Below are 21752 nucleotides of genomic sequence, written 5' to 3'. Positions count from 1 at the left end.
GAAAGAAAGAAAGAAAGAAAGAAAGAAAGAAAGAAAGAAAGAAAGAAGGAAAGAAAGAGTCCTGATGCAACTTATCATCAGCATGTCTATCACCTATAGGGACACAAATAATTCCAATACAAGGCAGCATGTGTAAGTGCTGCAGGAATGATATAAATTCAGTGTTATGAGTTAAAAAAAGGGAGAGGTCACTTTCAGTTGGGGCAATAAGTGAAGTCTTCATGGAAGTGGCATTTGAGCTGGACCTCAGAGAATGCATAGGACATCTATAAAATAAGATGGAGGGTAAGGGCAACAGGCAGGGCGACCAACATAAGCAAAGAAAGGGAGGTGGGGAAGAATGGGGTGCACAGTCAGAGGCTCAGTTTGCCTGGAATGCTGGTTACATTTACAGGAAGAATAAGGGAATAAATCTGGAATCTGGTTGGCGCTGGATTCACAAATACTGGAAGAAGGGGTTTCTACCGCCTGTGTCCACAGGGACACTTAGAGGACAAGGCACTGGGGAAGCGTGCTTGATGAGGTGAGAGAAGCTGCAGCCATTGGAGTTGTGAAAACATGTGGTAAAGGAGTGAGGAAGAGGAGGGTGAAGCAGGCTTCCTGGAGGAGGCCTCTCCCTCCCAGGCAGGAGTTGGCTTAGTACCCCTTGCTCTGAATGGCTTAATAAGACAAATGACTTTTTCTCTCTGCCTCGGATGTGAAACAAGAGCTGGTAAGGAGGCAGGTGTTTCTCAAGATCAGGAAATGAAGCAATCCTTTCTAGACTTGATGCAGGGCCAGGCTCAAGGTCAAAGCCATTTCCCCATAGCTTAAGTCCTTTTTGTCAGAAGAGAGCTTCAGTCCTGGAGAAAGACATCAATATTTGTTAATGGAGAGATGTGAGAAGTGTGGATATTGGGATGGAAATTCCCTCACAGGCAAACATCTTTTTTCCCCCAAGAGACCTCTGTACAGGTTGCACTCAATAAGCTAATTTTGGCAGATTCATTCATTTTGTTTATCCATTCATTCAACAAATATTTTAAAATCTGTGAGCAGAGAGCATTACGTTGGGGGATGAAAAGTTTGGATAAGACATGGTCTGTGCCCTTGTGGAACACATAGACCGGTAGGGGAATAAGACAGAAGTACTAATTTAACCTGTAATATACACTATTAGGTAATACATGCATTAGAGAGATGAAAAAGAAAGTGCCATGTCAGGTAGGAAGGGAGAGATCATATCTGCCTGGGAGAATCAAGGAAGGCTTTCTGGATAACAAAGTGGCATTTGAATTGGGTTTAAAGGATAAGTAAGAAATAAACAGGCGAAGAGAGGGAGGGAGGGAATTACCTACGTAAAGAATATCATGGACAAAGTCACGGAGATTGGACGGTGCACGGTACATTTGAGGGACAGAGGATAGACCAGTTTGGCTGGAACCTAGAGTACATGGAGAAGAGTGGGGAAGGGAAATATGAAAAGAGGCTGGAAAGGGAGAATGATACCACATAACATAAGGCCTTGAATGCCAGGGGAGGTAGTTCAAATTTAGGAGACAATAACGAGTCAATTAAAATTTTTGAGCTCAACAATATGACAAGATCTGTGTATGTCCATGGGTCTCAGATTCTCAGCGTCTGGTTGTCAACACCAGGCTGACTTCTCCTCTCCTCCCCCTTATGCCTGGGCATCAGTTGAAGTGTGCTTCAAGCTCTGTCTCCTAGTAGAAAGAACATCAGAGACCTGAGTTCTAATCCCTACTCTGTCACTAACTTTAATCACTCTATACCTCAGTTATCTCATCTACTAAATGGGGAGGGTAAAAAGCTATTCTCTCTACCTGGTAGGAGCTCAACAGTGCAATGCACCATATAAAGATATGATACTTGGGGCGGCTAGGTGGCACAGTAAATAGAGCACCAGCCCTAAAGTTGGGATGACCTAAGTTCAAATACAGCCTCAGACACTTAACACAAAAAACTAGCCGTGTGACCTTGGGCAAGTCACTTTCCCCCCTACAAAAAGAAAATAAAAAGATATGACACTTACATTGAATGCAGACTGATTTTGTGGTCAGTCAGAACCTAGCCTCTGTTGTCTTCTCTAGTTTAGATCTTCAGCGCCTCTTAACTGAACTACTGCCGTAGCCTCCTAATTGGTGCCCCTGCTCCTGATTTCTCCATCCATTCCATATGCTACACAGAGGCCCAAATAACATTCCTAAAGTACAGCTCCAGCCTTGTTCCTCCAGTGCCCAAGACGATTCGGTGGCTCCCTATTGCCACCAGGCTTATCAGTTTGGGATTTAAATCCTCCCACAATCTGGCCCCCATCTTCCTTTGCAGGCTTATTTCATATTCATCCCTCTCACACTCTCTCCAATCTAGTTTGACTAGCTGCTATTTGTTTCCCATACGTGACACGGCATCTCCCCTTTTTGCCTTTACATGCATGGTATGCTCATTCCTCTCATGCACTCCCCCTTCACCTTCACCTTGTAGGGTCCACGGCTGCCTTCAAAACATAGCTTGGGCATCACCTCCTCTATCAGGCCTCTCCTGATCCTTCCAGATGAGCTCCAGCCCTCTTGAAATTAGCCCCCCTCACTTAAACCCAATTCATTTGCAAGTCATGACATCACCTTCCTTGATGTCTTGGTCTTTTTCGAGAATGAAGGACAAAAGATAAATATTATTTTCTTTTTTAAAATTAATTTGTTTATTTGCTTTTAGTTTACAACATTCAGTTTGAATATTATTTTCTATATAATTATCCATGTACAGGTCACATCATCATCATCATCACCACCATAGCATTTCTATAGAGTTTTAAGGTTTGCAAAGCCCATTACAATTATTATCTTATTTTATCTTCACAATAAGCCTGGGAGGTAGGTGCTATTATTATTCCCTATTTTACAGATGAGGAAACTGAGGCAGACAAAGGCTAAGTAACTTGTCCAGGGACACACAGCTAATAAGTAAGTGTTTGAAGCAGGATCTGATCTCGGATTTTAGTGACTTCTATCTATCAGGAGAAGGTGAATCCTTAGGGGAAGGGACGGGTTTATTTTTCTTTTTGTCTGATGTCTGGGATAATTTTTGGAGGGAGGTCCAGACCTGTGATTTCATGAGTTTACAAAACTTCTGATGTGGAAATTCCCTCTACCAATGCAGAGGAGCAATGCTGCTCTAAAACTTATGGACTTGGAGAGCTGCCCCGAGCCCTGAGGAGTTTAGCAATTTCCCCAGGATTACAGAGCTGAGACAAACCAAGTCTTTGACTCACAGGATGGTGCCCTACCCATTAGGCCACTCTGCTTCTCTGTCTTGCATAGCAGCTACTTAAGAGCTTTTAAATAGAATCACACTGAATTATTACAAACGGTGAGCCTGATATTTGCAATAAAAGGTTGAGTGTGAGAAGTGCCACCAGGTAGAAAGTGGCGGCAGAGCAACTCAATGGAGAGAGAGATCACTTCCAGTGAAGGAGGGTGAAGCACTAGGAATGCCATAATATTTGAGGAGATTAGACTGGGTCTTGAAGGCTGGGCAGGCCTTCAAAAGGCCCAAATCAGGAGGGTGGAGCCTCGCTCTGCTCTGTGTATATGTGTCTGTGGCTTTGATATTTCAAGGAGTCATCATCGAAAGGCCCGGAGACGGCATCCCTGTCCTTATTATTGTGGCACATCAGGACTTACTTTTTTAGCCAGAGACTTGCACTGGAAGACTGAGTCCCAAGAGTATAGCTACTGCTCCCCCTCAGGATTCTGGGAGAGAGGAATCCCTAAGAGGTGGGAGTCACCTGCTTCCATTTCCCCAATAGGAATCACCACTTAATGCCAATGTTATGTAATTAATTGATAGATCAATTTCTTGTCAATATCAATTCATCAATTGGCTTTTACAAAGAGATATTGGCAACTAGGTGGCATAGGGCATAGAATGCTGGACCTGTAAGATCTGATTTTAAATTCCATCTAAGACATTTACTAGCTGTATGATCCTGGACAAGTCACTTAACCTTTGCCTCAGTTTCCTCAACTCTAAAATGGGAGAAATAAAAGCACTTTTCTCCCAAGGTTGTTGTGAGGCTCAAAAGAAATAATTTGTAAAAAGAATTTAACCCAGTGACCTGCAAATAGTATGTACTATATAATGCTACCTCTAATTATATGTGTGAGTGTGTGTGTATACGTATGTATAGTCTGTCAACAACCAGCATTTATTAAGTATTTACTATGTGCCAGGCACTGTATTAAGCTCTGGGGACACAGACTTAGGCAAAAACAATTCCTGCCATGAGGCATCTCACAATCTGTGGGGTGAACAACATGTAAACAACTGCATACATCTTATATAGATGCATGTGGGGTATATTAGAGATGGATTCAGAGGGAAGCATCAGAGATGGAACCAGGAAAGGCTTCTGGCTGAAGGTGGAACTTTAGCTGGGACTTGAAAGAAGGAAGCCAGGAGTCAGAAGTGTGAAGGAAACTCATTCCAGGGATGCGGGACAGTCAGTGAAAACGCACAGTCAGGAGATGGAGTATCTCATACAAGGAACCACTAGCAGGCAGGTATCACTGGCTCCCAGACTATGCGCAGGGAAGCAAAGAAGAAGAATGGTAGTGGGGAGGGGCCAGGTTGTAAAAGCCAAGCAGAGGATTGTATATTTGATCCTGGAGATAATAGGGAGCCATTAGAGTTTATTGAATACAGGGGGGATATGGTCAGGTCTGCACTTAATGACTCCAGATGGGTTCAGCACTCTATCTACAATGGGAAAATAAACCCTTAAGGGCAGGGATGGGTCAGACCATATTGCTGGAACTGAAGAATGAAAACATGCTCTCCCCTTAATGCTTCAGTTCCTGGGGACGATAGACTCAAACTAAAAGTGGTTGCTGCTGAAGATTCCACCCGTCATATTTGTTCACTTCTGGGTTTGGCATAGCCAGTGGATAAGTTGCTCCCTTGTTGGCAGAACATAGTGTTTGGGCTGCTGGATGAATTCACTGCTGAGCTGGGTCAAGTAGGTTGCTCCTCAGAGCTGGCTTATCATTGACCTTGGCTACTGCAACTCTAAGCAGACTCTGGGTAGACTCCAGTGACTGAATCTTGGGTGCCTCTTCTAACCTTTTGGAACTCATGGGATCACAATCTGGTCCACCCATCTCCACCACCCCTTTATCTAAGATCAGGAAAGAATAAATACAAAACAGGCAGAAAGAAAGAGTATCCCTTCCTTACTAGGAAACCCACAGCAGTTTGTCCTCCTCCATCAAATATCATCAGGGAAGAGAAAGAGATTTTGTCTGTTTGTGCCTTTTATATGCACACCCAGCTCAGTCAATCCCTCAATAAGCATGTTTTAAGTGACTACTATGTACAAGCCAAAAAGAAAAGTTAATTCCTGCCCTCATGGAGCTTACATTCTAATTAGAGCATGATGGAGGAGTCTGGAAAGCAGCCTGGGGAGAAATTAAAAGATGATTGGCCTAGGTGCCCTCCTTAAAGCTCTAGGAGGATTGTTGTTTGTCCTTTGTTCTAGAAAAGGACCATGACATCAGGGAATTGATGCCATGACATGCAAGTAAATTGGATTTAAGTGAGGCAGGGCTGTGCAAGGTCACCCGCCTCACTTCATTCTCCAGAGGTGAGAATGGCAAGGTTCAATGGCAAGATACTGATCAGGACAACTGGAGATGGCCCTGCTCTAGGAGGAATCACAGCAGCTGAGTGTACTTCTGAAGTGTGAATTCCTGGGCTGAAGTAATCTTCTAGGATGAAGAGTTTTCTGGGGCAAAATGGAAGAGTGGGAATTGAAGCCTAGTGAGACATGGAGAGTTCAAAGATTTTTTTTTAATTGCCATACAGTAAGCTGATAGGAAACAGGCAGAAAATACCTGTACATGCTCTGAAATAAAGAACAAGGCCCTACTTTATGCATTATTATGCATTTTCAGAGGAAGGCTCACCAACATTTACACATATTCCTAAGAATGAGTCTCCCATTGGCCAATCTTCCCTAACCTCCCCATCCATCAGACAACCAAGGAACACTAAATACCTACTACCTACTATGTATCAAACTCTGTGCTATGCACTAGAAATATAAAAACAAAAGTGAAGCAGTTCCTGCCCTCAGGAACCTTATAGCATAAATGGTAAACATGTGCATACACAAAAATACATGAAACACATGTAATACATGCATTACCTTGTCATCATGGAGGAGTCACTGGCAGCAAGAGGGACCAAGCAAAGCTTCCTGTAGAAAACAGCATCTATATTAAGTCAAGAAGAAAATTAGCTATTTTGAGATCTGGAGGTTGACAGGAAGTATATTCTGGGCATGGAGTATATAGTCTTTGAAAAAAGCGCAAAGAAAGGAAATAGGGTACCATGTGCGAGGAACAGCCAGAAGACCAGTTTGGCTGCACTGCTGTGTCCAAAAAAAATCTGTATCTAGAGGCAACCTTCTGGTCATGAGCCTCTCATCTTATGAGATGGTTCTCCAAAGATAGGAAGGGTTCATCAACAGGCCTGTACTCAAAGATTTTTCCAGCACGGTAGGACTGACTGTAGTGGCAAGCAACCCAGCATCCCCAGGGTGGCTGCCAACACAGGTTCTTAGATCTGCTTTGCTAAAGGAAAGCAACTCAAAATGGGTTAACAAGCTTACTTTAATCAATCAAACATATATCATTTACCTAGTTCAGGGGGAAAAGGTCAGCACCCCGAACTTCAGAATATACAGAGGTTACAAGCATAAGTTACAAGAACATGTCAGCAGACAGGCTTCCAAACTGTCCAACCATTACATACATCCATACCAAATCACAGTTACCAGAGAGGGAAGCATCAGCATCTGGGTTTTCAAAGCTGAGGGGCTCTCAACAATGGCTGCCCAGAGTCTCATCTGGTCAAATCACACAACACTTCTCAAAGTGAGCCCCAAAGCAAAGCCTCACATCAGGGCTTATATAGCCTTCTCCTGGCTCAGAGAATATAACAACCTTCTTGACCCACTGCCCAATCACAAAGTATCTCCTGAGAAACAAGCCTCCCACCACAGGCTCTAGGTGCACTTAAGCCTAGGGGCAGGGAAGATCTTAAAAATTTACATTCCTATAACACTGACCAAAACTTGTATTTTGCTGACATAGTGTTAGAGAATCCAAAGTCTTATTTATGTCATTATGAGTGAAGATAGGTAGGAGGTAGATAGAAAGAAAGAAAAACAGAGATGGATAGATAGAAGGAGAGAGATGGATAGGTAGATGGATATATAGTTAATGGGTGTTTGAAAGAAAAAATGAAAGGGGAGAGAGGAGAAAGGTAGTATGATACAAGGGTAACAGTTCTGACTGTTGAATCAAAGGATCTGGGACCATTTTCTAACTCTAACGTTAACCTCCTGTGTAATCTTGGGAAAGTCTTTTAATCTTCTGAAACCACTGTTTCCTCAGGTGTAAAATTAAAAAGGTTGAGCTAGATGGTTTCATAAGTTCCTTTCAGTTATTAGCACCCACATGAATGGAAGGAACAATCTGCTATTGAACAACCATAGTTCACAAAGCTTTCCTCTTTGGCTTTGGAGTGAGTATTTCTACTTACACTTAGAAAAAGGTGTTTTTGGTGTCCTGGGAATTTATACCCCTTCACAGAAAGTTTCCCACAACTAAGGACTTAAATCAGGGGTACTGGGAAGCTGACTCACCTGTCCATCTCTGACTCCACTCCTCTCTCAGGCTCAGGTTGGAAATGGACAGGCAGCCAACAAGCAAAGCAGCTTGGGCTTAGGCTGAGCAATACTGTCTCCTCTATTCCTCCCATCCTCAAACATACTCCACCATCCCTAAGAATCTTCTGGATAGTCTAGAAAGCAGTTAAGTGACCAGGAATACAGAAAGTCAAGAACAACAACAATAAAAAACCCAGAAGCAAAAAACCAGACTTCCTCAGAAAAATCAGCAGATTTCAACTGGAAGTGAACAATAATATACCATATAGCAGGGTGTAACAACAAGATTATATATATATAATTCACTTAGTTCAGGGGGAAAATTCAGCACCCTGAACTTCAGAGGAAATACAAACAGAAATTACAAGCAGAAAAAAATGCAGAGAAAATAATACACATCAACAGCCAGGGCTTCTAGTTGTCTGACCAAAGCTATACATACATAATTACCAGAGAGAGAAGCACCAACATCTGGATTTTCAAAGCCAGAAGGCTCCTTAACAGCTACCCAGAGTCTCATCTGGCTAAATCACACAAACACTCTTCCAATAAGTGAATCTCAAAGCAAAATGCTAACCTCAGAGTATACACACACACACACACACACATACACACATCTTCAGAGTCAGAGGGCATCATAACCATGGTGACCACTGACTAATTACAAAGTAACAAAAGGCGTGGTCCTTCCTGAAAAACAAGCCTCCCCTAATCAAGCTTCTCTTGTAGGGCTCTACCTGACAACTATTGATGGGTGAGGAAGATCTTCATCTCCCATTAACATTACACAGAGCAACAGGAATAATTTTTACATTGGCCACTTTTGGGGATGATCATCCCAGCACCCTTTCTCAAGTGCAGCTCAGAAAATTTTCTTTACCTCCCGGATCAACCTGAAAAGAGCTGTATCACAATTACAGACACAATGTATGTGTGATGACCAACTTTGATAAACTGGACTCTTCTCAGCAATCCAGAGTCATAAGTCAACCCCAAAAGACTCATGATGGAGAGAGATGTTTACATTCAGAGAAAGAACTGAGATTGAACCCAGATTGAAGCAAACTACCTGCCCTTTTTCGTTTTCTTGTTTGGTTTTGTTTCCTCTTTACCATTCTTCATTCCATCTGTTACAATCCTTCTTTATAACCTGACTAATGCCTAATGTGAAAGTATTTGCAGATACTAGATTGTATGCCGCCATGGAGGGAGGATGGGGGAGGGAGAGAAAATTTGAAACTCAAGGAATTGTGGTAATGAATCTTGTAAACTAAAAGTAAACAAATTAATAAAGACAAAAAAAAAGAGCTGTATCTCCCTCTTTGAGCCCTGCCCTGTCTTGTCCTGCATGTGAGGGATGACTTACAGTGAAGTTTCCCCATTCTGAACATCCTATATACGTTCTCATTACTTCCTTATATTTTGTAACTAAGTTCAATGTTGCTTCCATATATATATATATATATATATATATATATATATATAAGTCATTGTGTATTTCAAGGTGATGTAAGAGCTATTGAGTATTAATACAACTGATTGGATTAACTATTGAGACCAAATTAGAAATGTTTTTAGTTTGGGGAAAGGAATGGTAGTTGAGAGGTAGCAAAGGGTTAAGTTTCTATAGAACTGCAAGAATTGCTGAAAGAAGACTACTGATAAAAAGTGTCAGACAGTAGCCTTGGGAAGAAGTTTGAGTTCCCAGAGAACTCCTAGATAATACTAAAAATTAAATAATGTTGGCAGCAGCAGGTGGATTTGACCAATCAGAAAGCAGACAGCGGCCTTGGGACACTCAGGCCCAGATAAGGACACATCTAGGTTGGACTGAAGGGGGTTCAGTATTCTGAGGTTGTTACTACGCTTGCGTAGTGGACCTCATGTATTATGTATGTTATCTAACAAAATTAGAGCCTCAGTAGTAATAATTAGATTAATGTTTGGGAGGGGTGTGGGTAACCCTTGCTTATTTAACCTAGTTTCTGCTTCTGTACCTCGGCCTCCTCTCTCTGGGTGTGTACCAGAGACTGGACCGCCCGCTTCTCATGAGATTCTAATAAAACTACCTTCACTTTGAGAGGTCTCTGAGTAGTCAATTTGGGTCAGGGTCTCCACACCCCACACACTGCAGAACAGGAGGAAAAAAATTGTGCTAGCTAGGGAGGAGCCTAGTTTATAAATCTGAATGTGGGGAGATCTGACAGTTCTGCTCCTGACTCACTGAGTGAGGTTGTGCTAGTTTTTATCTCTCAGTCTCAATTTCCTTACTCTGTAAGGAGTGGGAAGGATGATAGCTGTCATTCTTTTCTGCATAAGGCAGTTGTGAAGAATCACTGCCCTTAGGTGGGGTAACAGAGCACTTGATCTCTGAGTCAAAAAGATCTGAGCTCAACCACTACCTCAGACACGCACTAGCCATGTGACTCTCTCTGTGATTATCTCCTGGCCACATCTTGTTTCTACATAGTAACTTGCATGTTGTCTCCTTCATTACACTGTGAGCTGCTTGAGAGCAGAAACTGTCTTTTTCCTTTCTTTGTATCCCCAAGACTTAGCCACAGGGTCTGGCACATAATAGGTGCTTATTGACTTGACTCTGACCTTAAATTTCCACATCTGGAAATGGGGGTGACAACTCTTGGACTCTTTCCCGAACAAGACTGAGAAAAGTGTTTTGCAAACCTGAAAGTACTTTATAATTGTGAGCCTCTTAAGCCTCATCCATTATTGGCAAATGGACAAAAGAAATAAACAGATGAGTCACAAGAGAAGAAACACAGTAAATGCACATTTAGCAGAATGATCAACCTCATTAATTACTAAAGAAATGTAAATGAGTACAACTACAACACTCATGAGAATGGGGGAAAAAGTGAAGAAAAAACAAAGCCCAAAGCTGTCAGGGAGAACAGAAGATCTACTCATCTATCATTATTCCTGGTGGTAACATTAATTGGAATAATCTCTCTGGACAGCAATGCAGTAATAAGGAGCAAGAGCCTCAAAATTAGTCATACCCTTTAACCTGATAATCCCACTCCTGGGCCTGTATCCTAAGAAGCAGTTGAAAAGGAAAATGAGATCTTTCCATATGAAGATGTTTATAAAAGGTCTATGGTCAAGTTAACAAACATTATTATGCACTTACTATGTACCTCGCATTGTGCTAAGTACAGAGGATACAAAGAAAGGGAAATACGGACCCTGCCTTCAAGGAGCTTACAATCTAATAGGGAAAACAACATACAAACAACTATGTGCAAATGTGACAGGGGTTTGGGGCATGCCTAGACTACCTAAGATGGGGTCCTCCACAAAGAAGATGCTGGGGGCCTACTTCTTGAAGACTTATGCAGAAAACTGGAACATTCTGTTTCAGCCTACTATGTGATTAAAAGCAATTTTTCATTAGCTGCATGGTCACAACTGTTTATATCTTTAAAACTGCTTGACTGATGGGTCGGCCAGGTAGCACAGTGACTAAGAGCACCAGCCCCAGAGTCGGGATGATCTGGGATCAAATGTGGGCTCAGATAATTAGCACCCACCCAGAAATAACTGGCCGTGTAACCTTGAGCAAGTTACTTAACCCCAATTGCTTTAAAAAAAAAACTGCTTGACTGAGCACCATCAGGGATTTTCTTGTATTCCAGTCTGAGGAACACCATTCAATTAAAGAGAAGGGTTTGGGGGCTGTCTCATTTCTCCCCTTTCTCCTTTCATCTATGTGACCCTGAGAAATAGTTCTGGTTTCTGACATTTTCCTTTTTATTTTTCCATTTTAGGTATTGGCAGTGAAATCTCCAACCCAGGAGCTTCAGCTGCAAAGATCCAGGAGTTCAGGAATCTAGGCTGTAGTCAACCCAGCAGTGAAGTCATGAGGAACAAGTGGTAAGGTTGTTCCTTTGGACTTGGACACAAGCTTGGTGGGATGGATGCTTTGTAAGAACTGAGCAAAGGTATTACCCTAATCCCCCTACCCTTTCCAGAGAATGAAGAGGTATTGGAGTTGGGGAAATTGCCCCTGAAATGTTATATTATATTTTGTTATATTATGTTATATTATAATTATCTATTATATTTTATATTATAGACTACATATAATATATTATTTTATATTATATTATAAAATTTTATATCATATCTTATCACATTATAGGCAGCTAGGCAGCACAGTGGATAGCACACCGGGCTTGGAATTAGGAAGACTTATCTTCATGAGTTCAAACCTAGCCTCAAACACTTACTAGCTGTGTGACCCTAGACAGGCCACTAATATAATATAATATAATATAATATAATATAATATAATATAATATAATATAATACAATACAATACAATATAATATAATATAATATATATAATAATAACCTTGTTTACCTCAGTTTCCTCATTTGTAAAATGAGCTGGAAAAGGAAATGGCAAACCACTCCAGTATCTTTGCCAAGAAAACCCCAAAATGGGGTCAAGGAGAATTGGATATGACTGAAACAACTGTACAACAAAATGTTTTATTATATTATATATCTCTATACAAAATTGTTTTTGCTGTATCTCTGAAGCAAATGTCCCTTTGTAAAAGTTAAATGAAAAAGGTTAAATGTAATTGCAGTACTAGTAACTGAAGGCAGAGAAGAAACCAATCCCCTGTTAGGGGGGAGCTAAAAGGTAGTAGACTTGGCCTCCTAAGTCAATAGTAAACCACATCACACAAACAAGATACATGCAGGAGGAATTGGAGTAGTCTCAGAGGGGTAAGATTAGCATTAGGAGACATGCTTCTTGCAGAAGGTGAGATTTTAGCTGAGACTTGAAGGAAGGTGATGAAGGCAGGAGGTGTTGATGAGAAAGGAAAGCATTCCAGGCATAGGTGCGAGTCAGTGAAAATGCAGTCAGGAGATGGAGGGTCTTCTTCAAGGAGAAGCAAGGAAAGCCAATGTCACTGGATCACACAGAGTATGTGAAGGGGAATAAGGTAAAAGAAGATAGGGATGGGTCAGGTTATAAAAGGCTTTGAAAGCACAACAGAGAATTTTCTATTTGATCCTGAAGCCACTGGAATTTGTTGACTAGTAGGTGCAATGGCTGGAGCTGTGCTTGAGGAAGATCCATGTGACAGCCAAGTGGAGGACATAGTAATAGAAACCATTTCTCTTCATTCTTTGGACAATTCTACTTCTCTCACTCTGCACCGTGTGAGGGAGGCTTTCCTTGTCTCCACCCTTTGGCTCTGGCGGCAACTTTCTGGTCATCTTTACCAGATTACCCCATGGTTATGATTATGGAGGCACTGAGTCTGCCAGGGACTTCTCCTGTAGTCGAGGAAACGTGGAAGCCATCACTGTGTCATAAAATAGCCTGACAGAAGGAGGCTCCAATAACATTGTCAATGAGATGATTGTTGTCGAAGAAATAGAAGTTGGAAGTTGCTGTCATTTCTCAAAAGAGGCCAAAAGCAGCATTGGATAGCAAAGCAAATGCCAGTCTAACTTTATATCCTGGAACGTCTTCCTGGGACCTCAATAACCATCCAGGAGGTTCCTAAGCTTTAGAACAAACCCATTTCGGTAAGATTCTACAAATTAGACTTTTGTGTCAATGGAGTTCTCCCCTCGGTTGTAATGTTACATCTTGTGACTTTGAGGATCACAGGTTTAGGCATAGAAAGACTTCTATACTCCTCATTTTACAAATGAGGGAATAGGTTTAATGATAAATGACAGGCAGGTTTTTTTTCCCAAATAAATCATTCATCTTGGTAGATGGAAAGGATTTGACTCCTTGGTAGGCGGTTGCTTTTTTTAAATTCTGAAAGTTTTGTACTAGTTTCATACTTCCCGACTGGTGGTCTAAGATGTGCCAATCTCAGGCTTCTTCTATCTCTTCCTCTCTGTCTCATGAGCTCTTGCCTCATTGTTGGTAAAATCCCTTTTTACCCCAATTTTCCACCATGCTGATTCTATAGGACAGTTCTCATGCTATAAAATCCTACCCCTGCCTTCTAGATCAAGGTCAATAATTTGAACTGGTTCTTGTTTTATCTTTTTTAAATGAATTTTCTCCTTATTGTTTATGATTAATTTATATCTCCAAATTTTTATTAATGATAATAAATATTGTATTGTAATAATATTGTCATTAATAGTAAATATTGTATTATAACACCCTCTCCCCCACTACCCTAAATAAAAGAAAAGAAAAGGGCTATAGTTCTAAGACGGCATAGTATAGTGGAAAGGGCACCAGATTTGGAGACAAGGAAACTGGGCTAAAATCCTGACTCTGCTATTTACTAGCCTCTTGACCTCAGACAGCTCCCTTCCCCTCCCTGGGCCTCAGTTTCCTCCTCATTGTAATGAGGGGATTGGACTAGATAAATAGTTTTCAAACTCAGCATCCCTTAACACTCTTGAAAATTATTGAGAAACCCAATAAACTTTTGTTTATGTGGCTTATATAAATAATGATTTGGTATTATTATGAAAATAGTTTTGACCTTGTGAACTCTTGAAAAGGTCTTGGAAACTTCCCAGAATCCATAGACCACACTTTGAGAAGCCGGGAACTAAACGGTTTCTATGATCCCTTCCAGCACTCTATATTATGTGGTCTGGGTATTAGTTGTACATAATTTTTTTAAATTTTATTTAATTTTTTAAAATATTTATTTTTAGTTCCAAATTCTTTCCCTTCCTTTAGTCTCTCCCCCACCCACCAAGATGGAAACAATACAATGCTCATTATACATCTGAAGTCAGTTGTACATAACTTTGAAAAACAGAAAACATCTCATTTGCCCGTTATTTGGAGAAAGATTAAAGAGACCCTGATGCATCAGTACAATAGGGAATTTTGACCCCAAAGGATGACAAAGCATGTAGAGTCATTCAAAGAAAAAAATCTATGTGAAATAATGCCAAAATAAAAAAGAAAAAGTCATTTACACACACTGACAATTATGCAAACATCCTTATCAATGACTTTCATTTATATGGCATTTTTCGAACTCTCCAGTCTTCAGTACCATTTGCCCTATTTTATAAATGAGGATTCTGTGGAGTTTTTCTGTAGAGGGACATGACTCCAAGATCATTGGATCATAGAGGTCATGATGGTGAAATTGAGGTCTTGAGAGGTTAAGAGACTTGTCCAAGGTCATACAGCTAGTAAGTGTCTAAGGCAGGATCCAATCTAGGTCCTCCTGTCTCCACAAGGCCAGTTCTCTACTCATATCCTACATTGCTTCTCTTTTGGGTGGGGAGTAGAGTGGAGAGATATAGAGAATTCTTCATAGGTAGTACAAATGAGCAGGCTACATCATAAATGATAGAGAATGGCATCCAAGTGGAATAAAGGATGTCATCAGAGAAACAGAACCAGAAAGATGAGTGGCAATTAATATCTCATCAGATGGACTGGTCCCATAGCATAAATAAGGAACAACTGACGGACAATTCATGAGCTCCATTGCTATCTACATGGTGTCGAGGTCTAGAAGAACAATCCCAGAATGTCTGGGGCCCTCTGTGGTTGATTTGTAGGAAAAAAACAGAATGGCATAGGTTGGGCAGGCTTAAATGATAGCAATTTTCATTCAGAGGGAGTGGTCACACTGAGAAGATCACAGATCCATTGAAGGATGAAAGCAAGTCCCTTACACCCACCAACCCTCAGTTTCCTCATCTATGAAATGTGATGATAATAATATTTGAATCATCTACCTCACAGGTAGATGTTTTGGGGAGCAAATGAAGTAAGACATTTAAAACCAAAACCTTTTGTATCGCAGATCACTTTGGCAGTCTAGTGGAGTCTACAGACTCCTTTCCAGAATAATAGTTTTAAAATGTATAAAATAAAATACATAGTGTTACAAAGGAAATCAATTATATTGAAATGTAGTTATCAAATGAAAATTAAATCAAGTTTATAGACCCCAGATTAAGAAGCTATGCTCTACATAAATGTCAGTTATTATTATTATTTATGGAGCCAAATAATCTAAGACCAATTTTAAAATGACTCCTACCCTCAAAAAACCTTCATATCTTCCAGTTAATTGTATTTGGAATCTGACAATATTATCCAAGCTTCCTGTTCTGCAGAACAGACCAGAGAAACTAGAAGTTGTTCCTCTCAATTCAGTGAGAGGGATGGGTTTAGTGGTATCAGTAAGTAGTTTGATGGACAGATCATAGTGGAGCATTCTGACAAAAGGTAATCCATTGGAGCAGGAAATTCCAAACTACTCCAGTATTTTTGCCAAGAAAACCCCATGGACGGTATTAAAATGCTAAAAGATATGGCATCAGAAAATGAGCCCCTTAGGTGTCAAGGTCCTGGCATGCTGTAGTCCACAGGATTAGAAAGAGTCAGACATGACTGAATGACTAGACAACAACAATGAAACATTTTGCAATTAGAAACAACATTGAATATGGATGTAACTTTGGTATCCATGGAATGTTAAAAGATCTATAAGAGAAAAACTCTAGCATGATGGGGAGATTTTCTTTGACGGATTTATGGGCAGACATGGATGAAGATCACACCAGCAGGGAAGGTGTGGATGAGATGGGCTTTGTATCCGAGGAGGGAACACCCACGTTAATGAGATCATGGATCCTTATTAGTTGTGATAGGTCATTTTATAGTCTAGGTCACAAAATTTTTATTTTTTCCCTTCACTTACATAAGTCAGTATTTAAGGGGATTGTTTTAGGTCACCACATTTTCACTTGCAAGATTTTACAGTTTTATTTTAAAATTCTCATGAGTAATTTTGTTGGAACCATGGAACTATCTTTAAAAATCTGATAAGGTAATCAGCAGAAGCTAAGAGCAAACTCAATTCGAAACTATCCTTCATCTGTGTAGTGAGATTGAAATGGCCTACAGGGGCCATCTTAGGGAACACCCTGACAATGCTCAATCCTGGTTTTGGTTGACCGCTGTGGGGAGTTTGGGAGTCTGATGCTAGTCATGTTACAATTCAAAACTAAAGGTCTTCCACTTAGGGATGACAGTCCTCTTATTCAACACAGAGCCAGAACAGCTGATGACTCACTGCATGTGTAAAAGGGCTAGAGGCCTTCTCAGTGGTTTAACTTATTTCTGACTTTACATAATGTCAAGACTGTATTGAGCTGTTTCCTGAAAGGGGAGTCAAGAAGGGGAGGCTGTATTCCCAGCCATTTCCATGTGTCCATGAGCAAAAGGCATCTACCTAGGCAAGCCTGAGTCTGTGTTTGGACCAACTCTTTTTTGCTTATTCTTTCCTAATATTAGGCAAACAAGTACCTATCCCAAGATGGTTAGCTTCAGACTTAGAGGTATTCTTGTGAGTTTGAGAGGTCCAGAGGTCTCATTGGTTTAGGATTGTGGTAGCAGAAAAGGAATCTTTAGTAACTGCTTTAGCACTTTGGGAAAGTATGTCTACAAAGAAGAGGATTGGCTCAAGCCTGGTCATTTTACCAGCATGCTAGGAATTACTATAATGAATAGCACAGAGCCAAGGAGAGCTGTAAAATGCTTAACTTTCAATCCTGAAAATTACTTTATGTTCTGATAGGTTTAAGTATCACTTTCTCAAGAAATTGTACCTGTAGTTTTAAGTTGTTACTGGAATCTATTTTTCTAAGTCATTCTATTAATCCATGCCATGAGGCGTTTTTTTTTTTTATTGATTATCTCTTTTGTGTACAAGAATAAATTATTTGTCATATATCTGATTCACATTATATTATCAGTAGCTTTCCACATCTCCTCTCTTTTTAAGGAAACCCTAGATGTGAGCTCTAATGTAAGCTATAAGTAAAATCATATCCATGGCATCAGGGTGAGGGCTTAATGAATCAATGAGTGTAATAAAAGGTCATCTAGTCCTTTACAATGGAAGCTAAGAGATTGGAAACAGGCTCCTTCATTACAGAACCTATTCAGTAATGCTGCCCCCCACACACACACACAGTAATGCTAAAATGCTCCAGTCTCTTTGGGTTCAGAAGTGATTCCTCAGGGTTAGATAATATTTGCATTTCTTCTAAATTTGTGCTTTGGTTCTTATAGTTTCAATGATGCTTGTTACAATATCAAAGTCCTGGTTATTAATATGTCTTAGAATCATAGAATTTCAGAGTTAAAAGGGACCTTAGCTACCGTCTTAGCCAATCTAATTCCCCCAGATATTCATGTCTACAACATTTCTGACAAGTAGTTATCCATCCTTGGCCTGAAGACCTCTAGTGAATGTCAGAACCTCCTTAGACAACCAATTCCACTTCTGTATATAGCCCTAATTTTTAGGAATTTTCCCAAATATAAAACCTAAATTTGTCTTTTAATTTATCCCATAAAGGGCTCCTACTTTTGCCCTCTGGTGTCATGGAGAACAAACCTAACATTTCTCCTATATGAACAGCCTTTCATACCCCCATCCCAAAATTTCCCCTTCTCCAGGCTAAACATCCCCAGATCCTTCATATGGGCATAATATGTAAGTCTTTCACTGTTGTAGGTGCACTCCTTTGGACATTCTCTGAATCTACCATTTCTCTTCAAACTCCCCAACTTTACTCAATCATAGATGTCGCCCAACTATGGTGAAGACCTATCTCTGCTGACAGGCAGGAATTCCCCAATATGCTTGTACTGAGTCCTTAAAGGACTTAGACCCTTTCATTTTCTAAGGAAGGGAGAAGAAGAGAAGATGCCTCGTGAGAGATGATGTTGTCAGAAATGGAAAAAATAAAGAAAAAAGAACAAAGATTTGAGGAAGTGAGGAAGCAAGGTATTTGTTGCCAGCACTGAAACCACTACCAAGGGTGAATACAGAGACACCAAGGCATCAAGGGAAGCCTGCATTAGACATCAGAGAGGACCCTTGGTCCCTGACAGAAAGCCTCACCAGGGACTGAGACTAACAGAAGCTTGCAGAGAGCAGTTTCCATGGAAACAGAAGCAGAGTTGCAGAGAAAGGGACAGCATCAGACTCCAAGGCCAAGAGAAGCATCTGGGTACATCTCGATCCTACTGAGTTTACTCAGAGAGGCAGACCCTGGGCTGGTGATTCTTCTGCTTGGCCATGCCAGAAGAGCATGCTTTTGATTCAAAGCTTATTTCTGTTTCTTTAAAGTTCATTTTTACTTTTCTGTTCATCTAGTCTCTTTAAACACCAGTAATAAAATGAAACTCTTCTTAACCATTGAATTACTGGTCTGTATGTGTTTCATTTACTTAAGAGTAGTTGAGAGGGAAGTTATGATTGGAGAAAGAGTGAAAGGGAAGAAGAGGAAAAGAAAGAGTAAGAGAGGGTAAGGAATAAAGAAGTAAAAATAAGGAAGAAAGAAAGAGAGACAGAGAGGAATTTTCTTATAACTACTATAACATTCCCAGCATGAGGGTAGAGAGCTAGAGAAAGAGATTTGTTGAGTCATATTCTTATACCTTTCCCAGAGCTAAGAACATGTGAATTCAGAACAATAATTGGAGGCTATACCTGGTATGTGAGGTGATTCCTCTGGCATTTTTACCTTTGCCTTTGTTCAGTCCTGCACTGGTTGATGGCATTAACTAAAAAAAAAAAAATCATGGCCCGAAGTAAGGAGCTGATAACAAAGCACACCACCTACATGAGAGTAAAGGGCCATCCAAACAGGAGTAACTAGTATGGCCTAGATGCAACTAGGTGGTGCACTGATTGAAGCATTGGGTTGGGAATCAGGAAGACTCATATTCCTGAGTTCAAATCCAGCCTAGCTTTGTGACCCTGGGCAAGTCACTTAACCCTATTTGCCTCAGTTTCTCATCTGTAAAATGAGCTGGAGAAGGAAATGAAAAACCACTCCAGTGTCTTTACCAAGAAAACCCCAAATGGGGTCACGAAGAGTCAGACACGACTGAAACAATTCAACAACAACAAAAAGTATGGCTCGCTTTTTGCCCTCTACCCCACACCATTAGACTCATACCACCATCTACTGCTAGATACATAGTAGACATTGTGTCAAAATTATTTATGAGAAGATGAAAACATTTAAAATTAAAATGGTCATTGAGTATCTTATACCAGTTTTGTCAAGGCAATCTGACAATTGATTGTGCAAGGTATTTAGTGGGCATATTCAGTGCAAAAACAAACCAATTTTTCTATCACATTCTATTTCAACTAGTCTTTTCTGGGTCCCCAAATTACCACCAAAGTTAGAAGAACAAACCTATTAGCTGTCAATTAGTCAACAAGCATTGTACCTACCATGTCCCAGGCCCTGTGCTAAATACTGAGAATATGAAAAAAGGCAAAAATATTCCCTTCTGTGGATGAGATCACAGACTAATGGGCCCAAAACATGCAAATATACAAACAAAATTTATACAAGATAAATTGGAAATAAAATAAAGGGGGGAGGCACTAGCATCAAAGAATGTTGAGAAAGACTTCCTGCAGAAGATGAGATTTTAGTGGAAACTTGAAGGAACCCAGGAATGCCAGAAGAGGAAGATAAGGAGTCAGGGAGGACAGTCAATGAAAATTCAAAGTCAGGGGATCATCATGTTTGAACAGCTGCAAGGTCATTCCGAGTACAGAGTGGAGAAAGGAATAAGGAGACTAAAAAGACGGAAGAGAGCTAGGTTATGAAGGCTTTTAAAGACAGAGGATTTTATAATTCATCTTGGAAGAAAAAGGAGTCATTAGAGTTTATTGAATGGAGCAGGTGGGGTGGGATGCGGAGGTGTAACATTGTCAGTTCTGTGCTTCAGGAGGGCCGGTTTGATACTTGAATGTTGGTCAATCGGTTTCTCTAAACAATTTCATTTGGTTATCTTCTCAGCTCCCCTGGATTTAATTATCTGATTCTCAACCGTATTTATCCAGTTCCAACCCTTCTGCTGACCTCCAGGCTTACATTTCCAGCACCTTTTAGACCTCTCCAACTGGATATCTAGTATACTTAAACTCAACATGTGCTGTCAACACAACCTGTTATTTTCATCTTCACAATATCTCTCCTCTGACACAGCTACCATTCCAGTGCAGACCCTGGTCACCTCATTCCTACACTATTGCAACAGCCTGCTGCGGGGTCTGCCTGACTCAAGACTCTTCCCAACTCCAATCCATCCTTCAGTCACTGAAGTGATTTTCCTAAAAATGCAGGTCTGCCAGTGTCACCACCCTAATTAGTAAATTTTAGTGGCTCATCATAACCCAGGGTCTTGTGTCTAAAGCCCTTCATAACCTAGCCCCTCTCCCTTACATACCTTTCCAAGTCTTTTCACAGGTTAAAAGCCGCCCCCCTCTCCCCCAACACATAGCCTTTGATTCTGTGACACTGGCTTACTCAATATTCCTTGAACAAGACATTTCAATCACTTAGCTCAAGGTATTTTCAGTGGCTGTTCACAATATATGGAATGCTGTCCCTCCTCCTCTAAGCCGCCCCCCCCCCTTCTTTGTTTTTTTCCCAACTAAAATCCCACCTTCTACAGGAAGTTTTCTCTAATCCTTCTTAATTTTAGTGCCTTCCCTTTGTTCATTATTTCCGATTTATTGCTTGTTTGTATACATTTGTTAGCTTGTTGTTCCCCCCCACTCCCCCCGACTGTGAGTACCTTGAGGTCAGAGACTATCTTTTGCCTTTCTTTGTACCCCTAGCATTAGCACAGTGCCCACATAATGGAAGTTTAATAAATACTTATTGACTGCCTAATTGCCTCACTGGAGGATGGATTAGATGGTGGAGGGGAATGGACTAATGATTTAATGCTACTATGAACACTTAACATTTAAGTAAATTATGTAAATTAATGTGAACACAGTAACTCTTCATTAGTCTTTTATTAAGCATAATGGCATTTACATACATTTGAACATTAGCAATGCCCTATATATGAGACATGATTCAATTTACAAAATATACATTCACTTCCTTATTTTATTACATCATTTAACAAGATGGCTTCCTTGTAATAGCTCTACAACAACTCCAACCCCACCCCCAAAGTCTAAGTAGAACT

The 21752-nt window shown here is 40.5% G+C and overlaps 1 pseudogene; it reads right to left on the bottom strand.

Annotated features, from left to right (window-relative positions):
* Nucleotides 1–21752, bottom strand: part of LOC138151118 (folate receptor alpha-like) — a 115774-nt pseudogene that overhangs the window by 64938 nt on the left and 29084 nt on the right.

The sequence above is a fragment of the Petaurus breviceps genome, unplaced genomic scaffold (genome assembly GCF_028583685.1).
Source record: "Petaurus breviceps papuanus isolate PSGF00001 unplaced genomic scaffold, PetGlider_PUasm1.0 90895, whole genome shotgun sequence".
In the NCBI taxonomy this organism is placed as follows: domain Eukaryota; kingdom Metazoa; phylum Chordata; class Mammalia; order Diprotodontia; family Petauridae; genus Petaurus; species Petaurus breviceps.
Note: the sequence above shows the minus strand (reverse complement) of the source record. Positions and strands in the feature narration are given on the sequence as shown.